Genomic DNA, 13401 nt, shown 5'->3' with positions numbered 1-13401 from the left:
TTGAGTCAGTGACGCCATCCAGCCATCTCTACTTAATTGTGGGGTAATTTGTTATGCAGTAATAGATAACAAATACATTCCAGCATCTTTCCCATTGAATTACAGTGGTGCCAGTATAGAACACTGGTTGACCACATGTATGCTAGTCTTTCTGGATTCTCTCTTCTGTTCCATTAACCTGTACGTCTATGTTCATGTCAACATACTGTCTTGATTACTATAACTTTTGCTGTAAGTCTTGAAGTCAGATAGTATAAGACGTCCAATTTAATTATTTGTCAGTTGAGTTGACTGAGCTATTCTGGGTTCTTTGCACAGCCATATAAATTTTAAACCACCTTATCAATTTCTAGTTAAAAACCTGACATTTTCATTGGGATTGCACTGAATCTATAGATCAATATGAGCTCTAAAAATTATTTGCAGATTTAGTGTAATGTTTTAGTATTGAAGTCTTGCATATATTTTGTTACATTTAAATTTATCTGTAAATATTTCCCACTCCAGTATTCTTGCCTGCAGAATTCCATGGACAGAGGAGCCTGGCAAGCTCCAGTCCATGGAATTACAAAGAGCTGGATAAACTGAGCAACTAATACAGACTGTTTTAAATTATTATCAAATGTTGGCAATATTCTATGTGCCGTATCCTTGTAGCAGTTTGTACCTACATAGTAGTTTGTTAATCTCCTACCCCGTCCTGCTCCTCTTCCCACTGGTAACCAGTAGTTTGTTCTCTATTATCTCTGAGTCTGTTTCTGTTTTTGTCAGGTATTTTCTGAGTGTGCATCTTGCTCTGGGCATTCTCGTAGCCTTCTAAATATTCTATTATACATAGATGATTATAAATGCCCTGCTTACCCAAAGAAACTCTACCCAGCTTTTCCTCCCAGACTTTAGGTAGCCTGCTTTAGTCTGTTATGAGGGTTGCCATAACAAAATATCATGGACTGAGTGGTATACACAGCAGAAATTTGTTTTCTCACAGATCTAGATGATGGAAGTCCAAGACCAAAGTGTTGGTACGGCTGGTTTTTCCTGAGTCCTCGCTTCTTGGTTTACAGATGACCACCTTCCTGTATATTCCTGTGGCCTTTTCTCTGCATCTCTGGTGTCTCTACCTCTTCTTATAAGGACACTAGTCATATTGGACTGGGCCCCACTCCTATAACCTCTTTTAACCTTAATTAATCTTTAAAGGCCCAATGGGAATTAGGGTTCAGTATTTACATTTTGGGAGAACACACTTCAGTCCGTAACAGTAGTCCATTGTTTATCTCAACGGTAGTCTTTTGCCCCAGGCATCTGTGGTTTACTTACCCTGTGATATTTTCAAGCAATGTCCACTTGCTTTTCTGGCCTAAGTGAGTTCCAAGTTCAGCAGAAGAGAAAAAGTGCATGCATAATTCCTTCAGGTAGTTCCCATTACAGGTTAGAGCAGAAATATAGGATAATTTGCAAATAAGATCTCTGCTGCCTATGAAACAGGGACCAGATTCCCACACTGGGAATGCAGGTTTCTATCTTCCTGATTGCTGCCAAGCTGGAGAGTGGGTGGGAGAAAACAAAGTAAAAATGCCACAAAGCTTTCCACCACTTTAAAATGGCTGTTTTCTTGACTTAGCGTTTGTTTGGTTTTTGTAAATCTTTGATTGTTTTCCAGAGTTCTTTTTTTTTTTTATCCCCAGAGTTCTGATAAAGTTATTTCTAACAGTTACTGCTCTGTTTTTTGATGTTTATGTGAGAGGATGGGAGCTTGAAGATGCCGCCTCTGCTATTTTGCTTATGTCAATCTTATGTTTTTAAAAGATTTAAATAACAAGAAAAAAAGTCATAAAAATTTACCTATGTTACCATTTCTGATGCTCTCCGCTCCTTCATGTAGATCTAGATTTCCATATGGGATAATTTTCCTTGGGCCTGAAGGACATTCTTTAACATTTCTTATAGTTGGTCTAGTGGTGATGAAGATATTAAAAGATATTTTTCACTGGGATATAATTTTAATTTTTTTTCTTTCAGTACTTTAAAGTTATTACTCTACTTTCTTCTCTCACTTGCATTGTTTTCAACAAGAAATTTGGTATCATCTTTATCTTTGTTCCTCAGAAACATTCTTTTTTCTTTAGAATTTTATCTGTATTGCTGGTTTTGACAGTTTGACTTTGATGTGACTTGTTATACTTTTCTTTATATTTCTTGTACTTGGGATTGAGCTTCAGAATTGTGGGTTTTTTTTAATTTTTTTACTGTGTTTGGAAAGTTTGGGGCCATTATTTCTTCTCATACTTTTCTATATGGGAGGCCTGGCGTGCTGCGATTCATGGGGTCGCAAAGAGGCGGACACGACTGAGCGACTGATCTGATCTTATCTGATACTTTTCAAATATTTGAAATGTAATTATATTAATGACTTCTTTATTCTTTTTTGGCTACACTGGGTCTTCATTGCTGCTCGCAGGCTTTCTCCAGTCGAGAGCGAAGGCTGCTGTTTGCTGGAGGACTTGGGCTCCTCACTGTGTGGCCTCTCTCGTCGTGGAGCATGGCCTCTGGGTGCTCAGGCTTAGTACTTATAGCAGTAGTTGCCGCGTGCGGGCTCAGTATTTGCAGCTCGTGGGCTCGAGAGCATGGGCTGCAAGAGCTTAGTTGCCTCACAGCCCGTGGGATCTTCCCGAACCAAGGATTGAACCCACGTCCCCTGCATTGGGGACTGGACTTCCCCAAGCACTGGACTTCCAGGGAAGTCCCTAAGGTAACTTTTAATGTCATTCTTTGCTAGTTTTAACCTCTGTGGCCGTTCTGGGTCAGTTTTGCTTATTCTCCTTCTGACAGGTCATGTTTCCCTGCTTGTTTGTATGCCTGGTAATCTTTGGATGTCAGGCACTGTGAAGTTTGCCTTGTGAAGTTCTGGTCACTTTTTATTCCTGTAAGTTTTCTTGAACTTTGTTTTGGGATGCAGTTAAAGTCCTTGGAAAAGTTTGATTCTTTCAGACTTTGCTTTTTGATCTATTAAGTAGGTTGAGAGCAGTGTTCAGTCAAAGGAGGATCGTTTCCTCTGTTGAGGTAGCAGTGCCTTCCTGAGTACTCTACCCAGGGTCCTGGGAATTATGCTTTTCCCAGTCTGGCCAGGGGAATAGATACCTTTCCTAGCCATTCTTTAGTGCCAGATCCTGTTTCCTCTAATGCTTTTTCTTTGGCTTTGGGTAATCTCCTCATAAACATATACTAATGAGTACTGTGCTGAATACTCAAGGAGAAACCTCTGTAGACCTCTGGGATCCTGTTACAGTTCTCTTCTCTCTGGTATTCTTTTATTATTTTCTCTGAGCTACTTGGCATGTGGGATCTTAGTTCCCCAACCATGGATCAAACCCATGCCCCCTACATTGGAAGCAGTCTTAACCACTGGACCACCTGGGAAGTCCCTGGAATTCTGTCTTTTAAACTTTACTGCTTTGGTAAACTCTTAGCTCCGTCACCTCCATTTCAGATAGGCAGGGAACTGACAACAGCCCAATAGACTCCCTGAATCCTTTCTACTGTTTCAACTGGATGCCAAGGGTGTTAAAATGCCTTTACAGGATGCCTCCACTTTGGCATGGCCACAACTCCCTTGACAATGTTCTTATCCAAGGACTGCTCTAACTCTGGTATCTCTGTTCCAATCTTAGCCCCATATAGTACCCACTTTCTAGTGAGCATCGGGTTGTCTCACTCTGCATATACAGCCTGGCTGTATTATACAGGGTTCTCCAGAGAAACAGAGCCAATAAACTAGAGATAAACACACATATTTATTATTACTAGGAAGAATTAGGAATTGGTTCATGTCATTATAGAAAACTGAGAAATTCCAAGATCTGTAGTCAGCAAGCTGGAGACCCAGGAGAGCTGATGGTGTAGTTCAGTCCAAGAAGCAGAAGAGCCAGTAGTTGGAATTCTAGTCCAAATCCAAGTCTGAAAGCAGGAAAAGACTGATGTCCCAGCTCAAAGACAGGCAGAGAGAATTCTTTCTCATCCCTTTTGTTCTATTCAGACCTTCGGTGGTGGATTGGTCGAGGCCCACCCACTGTGGAAAGAGCAATCTCTTTACACTGTTCATCTCATCCAGAAACACTCCCATAGACACACTGAAAAATGATGTTTAACAAAACATCCGGGCACCCCATAGTACAGTCAAGTGGAGACAAAATTAACCACCACACCAGCATTCAGCCATAGATCTGTGGGGGTCCCACTCCCTGTCTGCATGGCACCCTCCTTTTTCTTGCTCTGCCCAATGGTTTCCAGCCATTTCAGTTGTTTCAAAGTCTGGCCCCTGCCTCCTGAGCCCAGTGGCTTCTCCCTATCCTGCTTAGACTCTAGCTCTCTGCAATAGTTGGAGAAACTGTCCCCAGGTAGAGGAGCTAGATCTGGGGGACTCACCTTATGAGTTTCTGCTCAGGGATCAGCTTTGTGCTTTCTGTTGTCCCCTGTCTGAAAACAGTTGCCTCAAAAATTGTGCCCATTTGTGTAGTTGTCTATGGTAGGAGGACTATTGTATCACTTAATCACAGTCAGATAGGTGGTTAATTTCCAACTGTTTTTTATAGTATTTTGTTATATGAATTATACCACTATTCATCTGTTCTTGTGTTGGTCTACATTAGACATTTGGATGTATTCAAATAGTCAGTTATACAAATGATGCTGCAGTAACTATCTTTGTACCCAGAAATGGAATTGCAGGGTTACGAGATACACTATTTCTTCAACTTTTTGTGATACTGCCAAACTGCTCTCCAAATTATATTGTTTTACATATCCACATATAGCACACAGATTCCGTTTGTTGCACATCCTTGCCAAAACTGGATCTTGTTGAACTATTACATTTTTCTACTTTTGCAAATAAATGCCAGATGTTACCTTGTTACCCTGATGAGCGTGTATGAGTGCTAAGTTGCTTCAGTCACGTCTGACTCTGTGGGACCCTATGGACTGTAGCCTCCAGGCTCCTCTGTCCATGGGGATTTTCCAGGCAAGAATACTGGGGTGGGTTGCCATGCCCTCCTCCAGCGGATCTTCCCAACCCAGGGACTGAACCCACGTCTCATGTCTCCTACATTGGCAGGTGGGTTCCTTACCACTAGTACCGCCTGGGAAGCCCTGTTACAGCAGTAAATCCTTCTTAAATTACCAGTAAGATTAAAAACATATATGTGTGTATGTACATACATATATATACACATATACATGTACGTATGTATATATTTATTATTGGCTATTTGGATTTCCTATTCAGTAAATTGCATTTGATATCACTGTCCTTCTAAACAATTGAGTCATCTTTTTGTTACTGATTCGTTCCTAATAAATTTTAGTTACCAATCCTTTTTTGGTTATATGAGTTAGAATCATGTTTTCCTAGTGGCTTAATATAGAAGTATTAAATTTTAATGTAGTTATATTCATCTGTATTTTATTAAATGATTTGTGCTTTGAGTGTGTTCATTTCTTTAACCTCCTAACACTGGGGTGCCCAGCGCTTGGGCCTTGAACCTCTTTATCCACATTAATTCCTAAGAAATCTTAGTCTCGTGGCATCTGTACACTACTGATGGTTTTTACCTCTCTGGAACACCACTAATACATGATAATTTAAAAGACCCTTGCCGAGCTATTAATAAATCCATCTTTCTTCTTCCCTTATCATTGAAGTTTCTGGAATGGGAAGTCTGTATCCACTGCCTCCATTTCCTCATCTTCTATCGACTGTTTAACCCACTGCAGCTTGGCTTTTGTCCCACTATTCCACCTATACTATTGAGCTTTTTTTTTTTTTTTCTCTTTTCTTTTTTTGGCTATGCACTGCAATTTATAGGATCTTAGTTTCCCGACCATTGAAAGCACAGAGTCCTAACCACTGGACCTGCAGAGAATTCCCAGGATTTTTTCTTAAGTAACCCAGCCCACACTCTTTCCTTTTCAAATGAAGTTTTTTATGGCATCACAGTATATTAAACAGATAGAAACAGAATTGCACAGGCTATGGGCTGGGGAGAAAACTGCTTGCTTTTCTCATGTCTCCACATTGCTCCACAGGCCTCTTTTCTGAGCCCCTCCAGTCTTTCCAGCCTCCCTTTTGCCCTAAACAGCCTAATCTCCAGCCATAACAAACTGTTTGCAGACTCTTGTGTCATACTCCTTTCCATCTCTGTGCTTCTGCAAAACACTTCTTCATCCTTCTTGAACCTGCTTTAATTTTTTAAGTCAGTTCTCTCAACTCAAGTAGCACCTCCCAACCCATCTTCCCCTTTATCATTCCTTCCCTTTGTATGCCTCTGTTATCACAGTTACCACAATGAATCATAACTTTCTATTTATACATTTTTCTTCTGAACTAAACCAGGGGCTTCTAAAGATGAGAGACCCTGTGTGATATACATTAATCTCTTTAATGTATATCAGTAATAGAATGAATAAATCAATGAATGAATGGCTGAGGAAGCTGAGCTAGGCCAAAGCCTGAATTGGCAGACCAAGTTTTTTTTTTAAACAGTTCTATTAAGATATAATTTAAATACCATACAATTCACAGGGCTGTGCAACATCACTATAATCTAATTTTTAAACATCTTTGTCACCCTCAAAAGGAAACTCTACCCTTTAATATCACTCTCCATCCCCTTACCCAGTTCAGTTCAGTTCATTCAGTCGAGTCCGACTCTTTGCAACCCCATGAATCGCAGCACGCCAGGCCTCCCTATCCATCACCAACTTCTAGAGTTCACTCAGACTCACGTCCATTGAGTCAGTGATGCCATCCAGCCATCTCATCCTCTGTCGTCCCCTTCTCCTCCTGCCCCCAATCCCTCCCAGCATCAGAGTCTTTTCCAGTGAGTCAGCTCTTCGCATGAGGTAGCCAAAGTACTGGAGTTTCAGCTTTAGCATCATTCCTTCCAAAGAAATCCCAGGGCTGATCTCCTTCAGAATGGACTGGTTGGATCTCCTTGCAGTCCAAGGGACTCTCAAGAGTCTTCTCCAACACCACAGTTGAAAAGCATCAATTCTTCGGCACTCAGCCTTCTTCACACTCCAACTCTCACATCCATACATGACTACTGGAAAAACCATAGCCTTGACTAGACGAACCTTTGTTGGCAAAGTAATGTCTCTGCTTTTCATAACTTTCCTTCCAAAGAGTAAACGTCTTTTAATTTCATGGCTGCAGTCACCATCTGCAGTGATTTTGGAGCCCAAAAAAATAAAGTCTGACACTGTTTCCACTGTTTCCCCATCTATTTCCCATGAAGTGACGGGACTGGATGCCATGATCTTCATTTTCTGAATGTTGAGCTTTAAGTCAAATTTTTCACTCTCCACTTTCACTTTCATCAAGAGGCTTTTTAGTTCCTCTTCACTTTGCCATAAGGGTGGTGTCATCTGCATATCTGAGGTTATTGATATTTCTCCCGGCAATCTTGATTCGAGCTTGTGTTTCTTCTAGTCCAGTGTTTCTCATGATGTACTCTGCATAGAAGTTAAATAAGCAGGGTGACAATATACAGCCTTGACGTACTCCTTTTCCTATTTGGAACCAGTCTGTTGTTCCATGTCCAGTTCTAACTGTTGCTTCCTGACCTGCATACAGATTTCTCAAGAGGCAGGTCAGGTGGTCTGGTATTCCCATCTCTTTCAGAATTTTCCACACTTTATTGTGATCCACACAGTCAAAGGCTTTGGCATAGTCAATAAAGCAGAAAGAGATGTTTTTCTGGAACTCTCTTGCATTTTCCATGATCCAGCAGATGTTGGCAATTTGATCTCTGGCTCCTCTGCCTTTTCTAAAACCAGCTTGAACATCTGGAAGTTCACGTATTGCTGAAGCCTGGCTTGGAGAATTTTGAGCATTACTTTACTAGCGCGTGAGATGAGTGCAATTGTGCGGTAGTTGGAGCATTCTTCAGTGTGTCTGCCCTCTGATGCCCTCTTGCAACACCTACTGTCTTACTTGGGTTTCTCTTACCTTGGGCGTGGGGTATCTCTTCACGGCTGCTCCAGCAAAGCGCAGCTGTTGCTCCTTACCCTGGACGAGGGGTATCTCCTCACTGCCTCCCTTCCTGACCTTTAACGTGGGATAGCTCCTCTAGGCTCTCCTGCGCCTACGCAGCCACCGCTCCTTGGACATGGGGTAGCTCCTCCCGGCTGCCGCCCCTGGCGTTGGGCGTGGGGGCGTGGGGTAGCTCCTTTCGGCCGTTCCTGCACCGTCGCAGCCTGGCACTCTTGGCCGCTGCCCCTGACCTCGGACATGGGGTAACTCCTCTTGGCCCCCGCCCTTCGGGCATGGGGTCCTCTCGGCTTCTGCCCCTGACCTCGGATATGGGGTAGCTCCTCTCGGCCGCACTTTAGTGCGCCAGTCACAGCCAAAAACTAGTCAATCTAATCACACTAGGACCACAGCCTTGTCTAACTCAATGAAACTAAGCCATGCCTGTGGGGCAACCCAAGACAGGCGGTTCATGGTGGAGAGGTCTGACAGAATGTGGTCCACTGGAGAAGGGAATGGCAAACCACTTCAGTATTCTTGCCTTGAGAACCCCATGAACAGTATGAAAAGGCAAAATGATAGGATACTGAAAGAGAAACTCCCCAGGTCAGTAGGTGCCCAATATACTACTGGAGATCAGTGGAGAAATAACTCCAGAAAGAATGAAGGGATGGAGCCAAAGCAAAAACAATACCCAGCTGTGGATGTGACTGGTGATAGAAGCAAGGTCCGATGCTGTAAAGAGCAATATTGCATAGGAACCTGGAATGTCCAGTCCATGAATCAAGGCAAATTGGAAGTGGTCAAACAAGAGATGGCAAGAGTGAACGTCGACATTCTAGGAATCACCGAACTCAAATGGACTGGAATGGGTGAATTTAACTCAGATGACCATTATATCTACTACTGCGGGCAGGAATCCCTCAGAAGAAACGGACTGTAGCCATCGTGGTCAACAAAAGAGTCTGAAATGCAGTACTTGGATGCAATCTCAAAAACGACAGAATGATCTCTGTTTGTTGCCAAGGCAAACCATTCAATATCACAGTAATCCAAGTCTATGCCCCAACCAGTAGCACTGAAGAAGCTGAAGTTGAATGGTTCTATGAAGACCTACAAGACCTTTTAGAACTAACACCCAAAAAAGACGTCCTTTTCATTATAGGGGACTGGAATGCAAAAGTAGGAAGTCAAGAAACACCTGGAGTAACAGGCAAATTTGGCCTTGGAATACGGAATGAAGCAGGGCAAAGACTAATAGAGTTTTGCCAAGAAAATGCCCTGGTCATAGAAAATACCCTCTTCCAACAACACAAGAGAAGACTACACATGGACATCACCAGATGGTCAACACCGAAATCAGATTGATTATATTCTTTGCAGCCAAAGATGGAGAAGCTCTATACAGTCAACAAAAACAAGACCAGGAGCTGACTGTGGCTCAGATCATGAACTCCTTATTACCAAATTCAGACTTAAATTGAAGAAAGTAGGGAAAACCACTAGACCATTCAGGTATGACCTAAATCAAATCCCTTATGATTATACAGTGGAAGTGAGAAATAGATTTAAAGCCTAGATCTGATAGATAGAGTGCCTGATGAACTATGGAATGAGGTTCGTGACATTGTACAAGAGACAGGGATCAAGACCATCCCCATGGAAAAGAAATGCGAAAAAGCAAAATGGCTGTCTGGGGAGGCCTTACAAATAGCTGTGAAAAGAGAAGCGAAAAGCAAAGGAGAAAAGGAAAGATATAAGCATCTAAATGCAGAGTTCCAAAGAATAGCAAGAAGAGATAAGAAAGCCTTCTTCAGCTATCAATGCAAAGAACTAGAGGAAAACAACAGAATGGGAAAGACTAGAGATCTCTTCAAGAAAATTAGAGATACCAAGGGAACATTTCATGCAAAGATGGGCTCGATAAAGGACAGAAATGGTATGGACCTAACAGAAGCAGAAGATATTAAGAAGAGGTGGCAAGAATACACCGAAGAACTGTACAAAAAAGATCTTCACATCCCAGATAATCATGATGGTGTGATCACTGACCTAGAGCCAGACATCCTGGAATGTAAAGTCAAGTGCGCCTTAGAAAGCATCACTATGAACAAAGCTAGTGGAGGTGATGGAATTCCAGTGGAGCTATTTCAAATCCTGAAAGATGATGCTGTGAAAGTGCTGCACTCAATATGCCAGCAAATTTGGAAAACTCAGCAGTGGCCACAAGACTAGAAAAGGTCAGTTTTCATTCTGATCCCAAAGAAAGGCAATGCCAAAGAATGCTCAAACTACCACACAGTTGCACTCATCTCACACGCTAGTAAAGTAATGCTCAAAATTCTCCAAGCCAGGCTTCAGCAATATGTGAACTTGAACTTCCTGATGTTCAAGCTGGTTTTAGAAAAGGCAGAGGAACCAGAGATCAAATTGCCAACATCCGCTGGATCATGGAAAAAGCAAGAGAGTTCCAGAAAAACATCTATTTCTGTTTTATTGACTATGCCAAAGCCTTTGACTGTGTGGATCACAATAAACCGTGGAAAATTCTTCAAGAGATGGGAATACCAGACCACCTGACCTGCCTCTTGAGAAATCTGTATGCAGGTCAGGAAGCAACAGTTAGAACTGGACATGGAACAACAGACTGGTTCCAAATAGGAAAAGGAATACGTCAAGGCTGTATATTGTCACCCTGCTTATTTAACTTCTATGCAGAGTACATCATGAGAAATGCTGGACTAGAAGAAACACAAGCTGGAATCAAGATTGCCGGGAGAAATATCAATAACCTCAGATATGCAGATGACACCACCCTTATGGCAGAAAGTGAAGAGGAACTAAAAAGCCTCTTGATGAAAGTGAAAGTGGAGAGTGAAAAATTTGGCTTAAAGCTCAACATTCAGCAAACGAAGATCATGGATGGCATCCAGTCCCATCACTTCATGGGAAATAGGGAAACAGTGTCAAAATTTATTTTTTGGGTCTCCAAAATCACTGCAGATGGTGACTGCGGCCATGAAATTAAAAGACACTCCTTGGAAGGCAAGTTATGTCCAACGTAGATAGCATATTCAGAAGCAGAGACATTACTTTGCCAACAAAGGTCCGTCTAGTCAAGGCTATGGTTTTTCCAGTAGTCATGTATGGATGTGAGAATTGGAGTGTGAAGAAGGCTGAGTGCTGAAGAATTGATGCTTTTGAACTGTGGTGTTGGAGAAGACTCTTGAGAGTCCCTTGGACTGCAAGGAGATCCAACCAGTCCATTCTGAAGGAGATCAGCCCTGGGATTTCTTTGGAAGGAATGATGCTAAAGCTGAAACTCCAGTACTTTGGCCTCCTCATGCGAAGAGTTGACTCATTGGAAAAGACTCTGATGCTGGGAGGGATTGGGGGCAGGAAGAGAAGGGGACGACAGAGGATGAGATAGCTGGATGGCATCACTGACTCGATGGATGTGAGTCTGAGTGAACTCCGGGAGTTGGTGATGGACAGGGAGGCCTGGTGTGCTGCGATTCATAGGGTTGCAAAGAATCGGACACGATTGAGCAACTCAACTGAACTGAACTTGAGCATTCTTTGGCATTGCCTTTCTTTCGGATTGGAATGAAAACTGACCTTTTCCAGTCTTGTGGCCACTGCTGAGTTTTCCAAATTTGCTGGCATATTGAGTGCAGCACTTTCACAGCATCATCTTTCAGGATTTGAAATAGCTCCACTGGAATTCCATCACCTCCACTAGCTTTGTTCGTAGTGATGCTTTCTAAGGCCCACTTGACTTCACATTCCAGGATGTCTGGCTCTAGGTCAGTGATCACACCATTGTAATTATCTTGGTCGTGAAGATCATTTTTGTGCAGTTCTTCTGTGTATTCCTGCCACCTCTTCTTAATATCTTCTGCTTCTGTTAGGTCCATACCATTTCTGTCCTTTATCGAGCCCATCTTTGCATGAAATGTTCCCTTGGTATCTCTAATTTTCTTGAAGAGATCTCTAGTCTTCCCCATTCTGTTGTTTTCCTCTATTTCTTTGCATTGGTCACTGAGGAAGGCTTTCTTGTCTCTTCTTGCTATTCTTTACCCAGTCCTCCACAAACACTAATCTACTTTCTTAGGCCACCAAACTTAACACAGTTAAATTGATCACAAATCCTAAGGATGATGGGAAATTTGGTAGGTAATTGCCCCAATTTATGGGGCTTCCCTGGTGGCTCAGATGGTAAGGAATCAGCCTGCAATGCAGGATACCCATGGATTGAGGAGGCTGATTGGCTTTGGTCCATGGACTCCCAGAGAGTTGGACACAACACTTTAATTAATTTTGTCCCCATTTATAAATGTGTACTGCAGAAACGCAAACTTATTTTATTACAGCTTCAAGTCTGATCCGCAGTTTATTAGACTTTTAGCCTGTTCAATCGAGAATTTACTAGTACTGCGTGTGTGCTCAGTCGTGTCCGACTCTATGAGACCCCATGGACTGTAGCCTGCCAGACTCCTCTGTCCATGGGTTTTCCAGTCAAGAATACTGGAGTGGGTTGCCATTTCCTCCTCCAGGGAATCTTCCTGACCCAGGGATAGAACCCTCGTCTCTTGCATTGCAGGCGGATTCTTTACCAATGAGCCGTCAGGGAAGCCCTTTTATTGGTACTATCCTATGCTATGCTAAGTCACTTCAGTCGTGTCCAACTCTGTGTGACCCCATAGACGGCAGCCACCAGGCTCCCCCGTCCCTGAGATTCTCCAGGCAAGAACACTGGAGTGGGTTGCCATTTCCTTCTCCAATGCATGAAAGTGAAAAGTGAAAGCGAAGTCGCTCAGTCGTGTCCGACTCCTAGCGACCCCATGGACTGCAGCCCACCAGGCTTCTCCATCCATGGGACTCTCCAGGCAAGAGTACTGGAGTGGGGTGCCATTGCCTTCTCCTTATTGGTACTAGATCCACCTTTAAGGAGGATGGTTAATGTTGGCCTTGCTTCTTTTTATTGCTGTTAAAGTCAACTCCCTTTAGCAGTTTATACTTTGGCAGAAAACAGAGTAACTCAAAAAACTCTCAACCTCAGGTAGCACTTGTGAAGAGTGGCTGATAATCTCTTATAGGGTGTTTAACTTTCTAGGAAATAAACATTACGTGAGTAGTCGTTTTCCGGCGCTTTTATTCTTAACGTGATTCTTCTGAAAGGCTCATCTCTGGCTGGGTGCTGTGCGGACAGGCGAGAGACGTTCAGAATCAGAACTCGCTGTAGCGCCAGGCGGCGTTTTCTGAAACTGGTCGGGTCTAGCGCGTTGCCAAGCAGTAGCGTTTCCCGTCGCAGTCGCGTGTCCGCGTCGCGTGCGCAGTGACGTAGTCGGCGCGCGGCGACGCGGCGCGCG

The 13401-nt window shown here is 42.9% G+C and overlaps 1 long non-coding RNA gene across 1 annotated transcript; it reads right to left on the bottom strand.

Moving 5' to 3' along the window:
- Window positions 1-3775: 3775 nt before the first annotated feature.
- Window positions 3776-13399, bottom strand: LOC139179749 (uncharacterized). Its single transcript, XR_011564096.1, has 2 exons — window positions 11648-13399; window positions 3776-4069 (listed from the first exon to the last, which is right to left on the bottom strand). It is a non-coding gene; the product is annotated as an uncharacterized lncRNA (long non-coding RNA).
- Between the last annotated feature and the right edge of the window lie 2 nt (window positions 13400-13401).

This window comes from Bos indicus, chromosome 25, assembly GCF_029378745.1.
Source record: "Bos indicus isolate NIAB-ARS_2022 breed Sahiwal x Tharparkar chromosome 25, NIAB-ARS_B.indTharparkar_mat_pri_1.0, whole genome shotgun sequence".
NCBI lineage: Eukaryota > Metazoa > Chordata > Mammalia > Artiodactyla > Bovidae > Bos > Bos indicus.
Note: the sequence above shows the minus strand (reverse complement) of the source record. Positions and strands in the feature narration are given on the sequence as shown.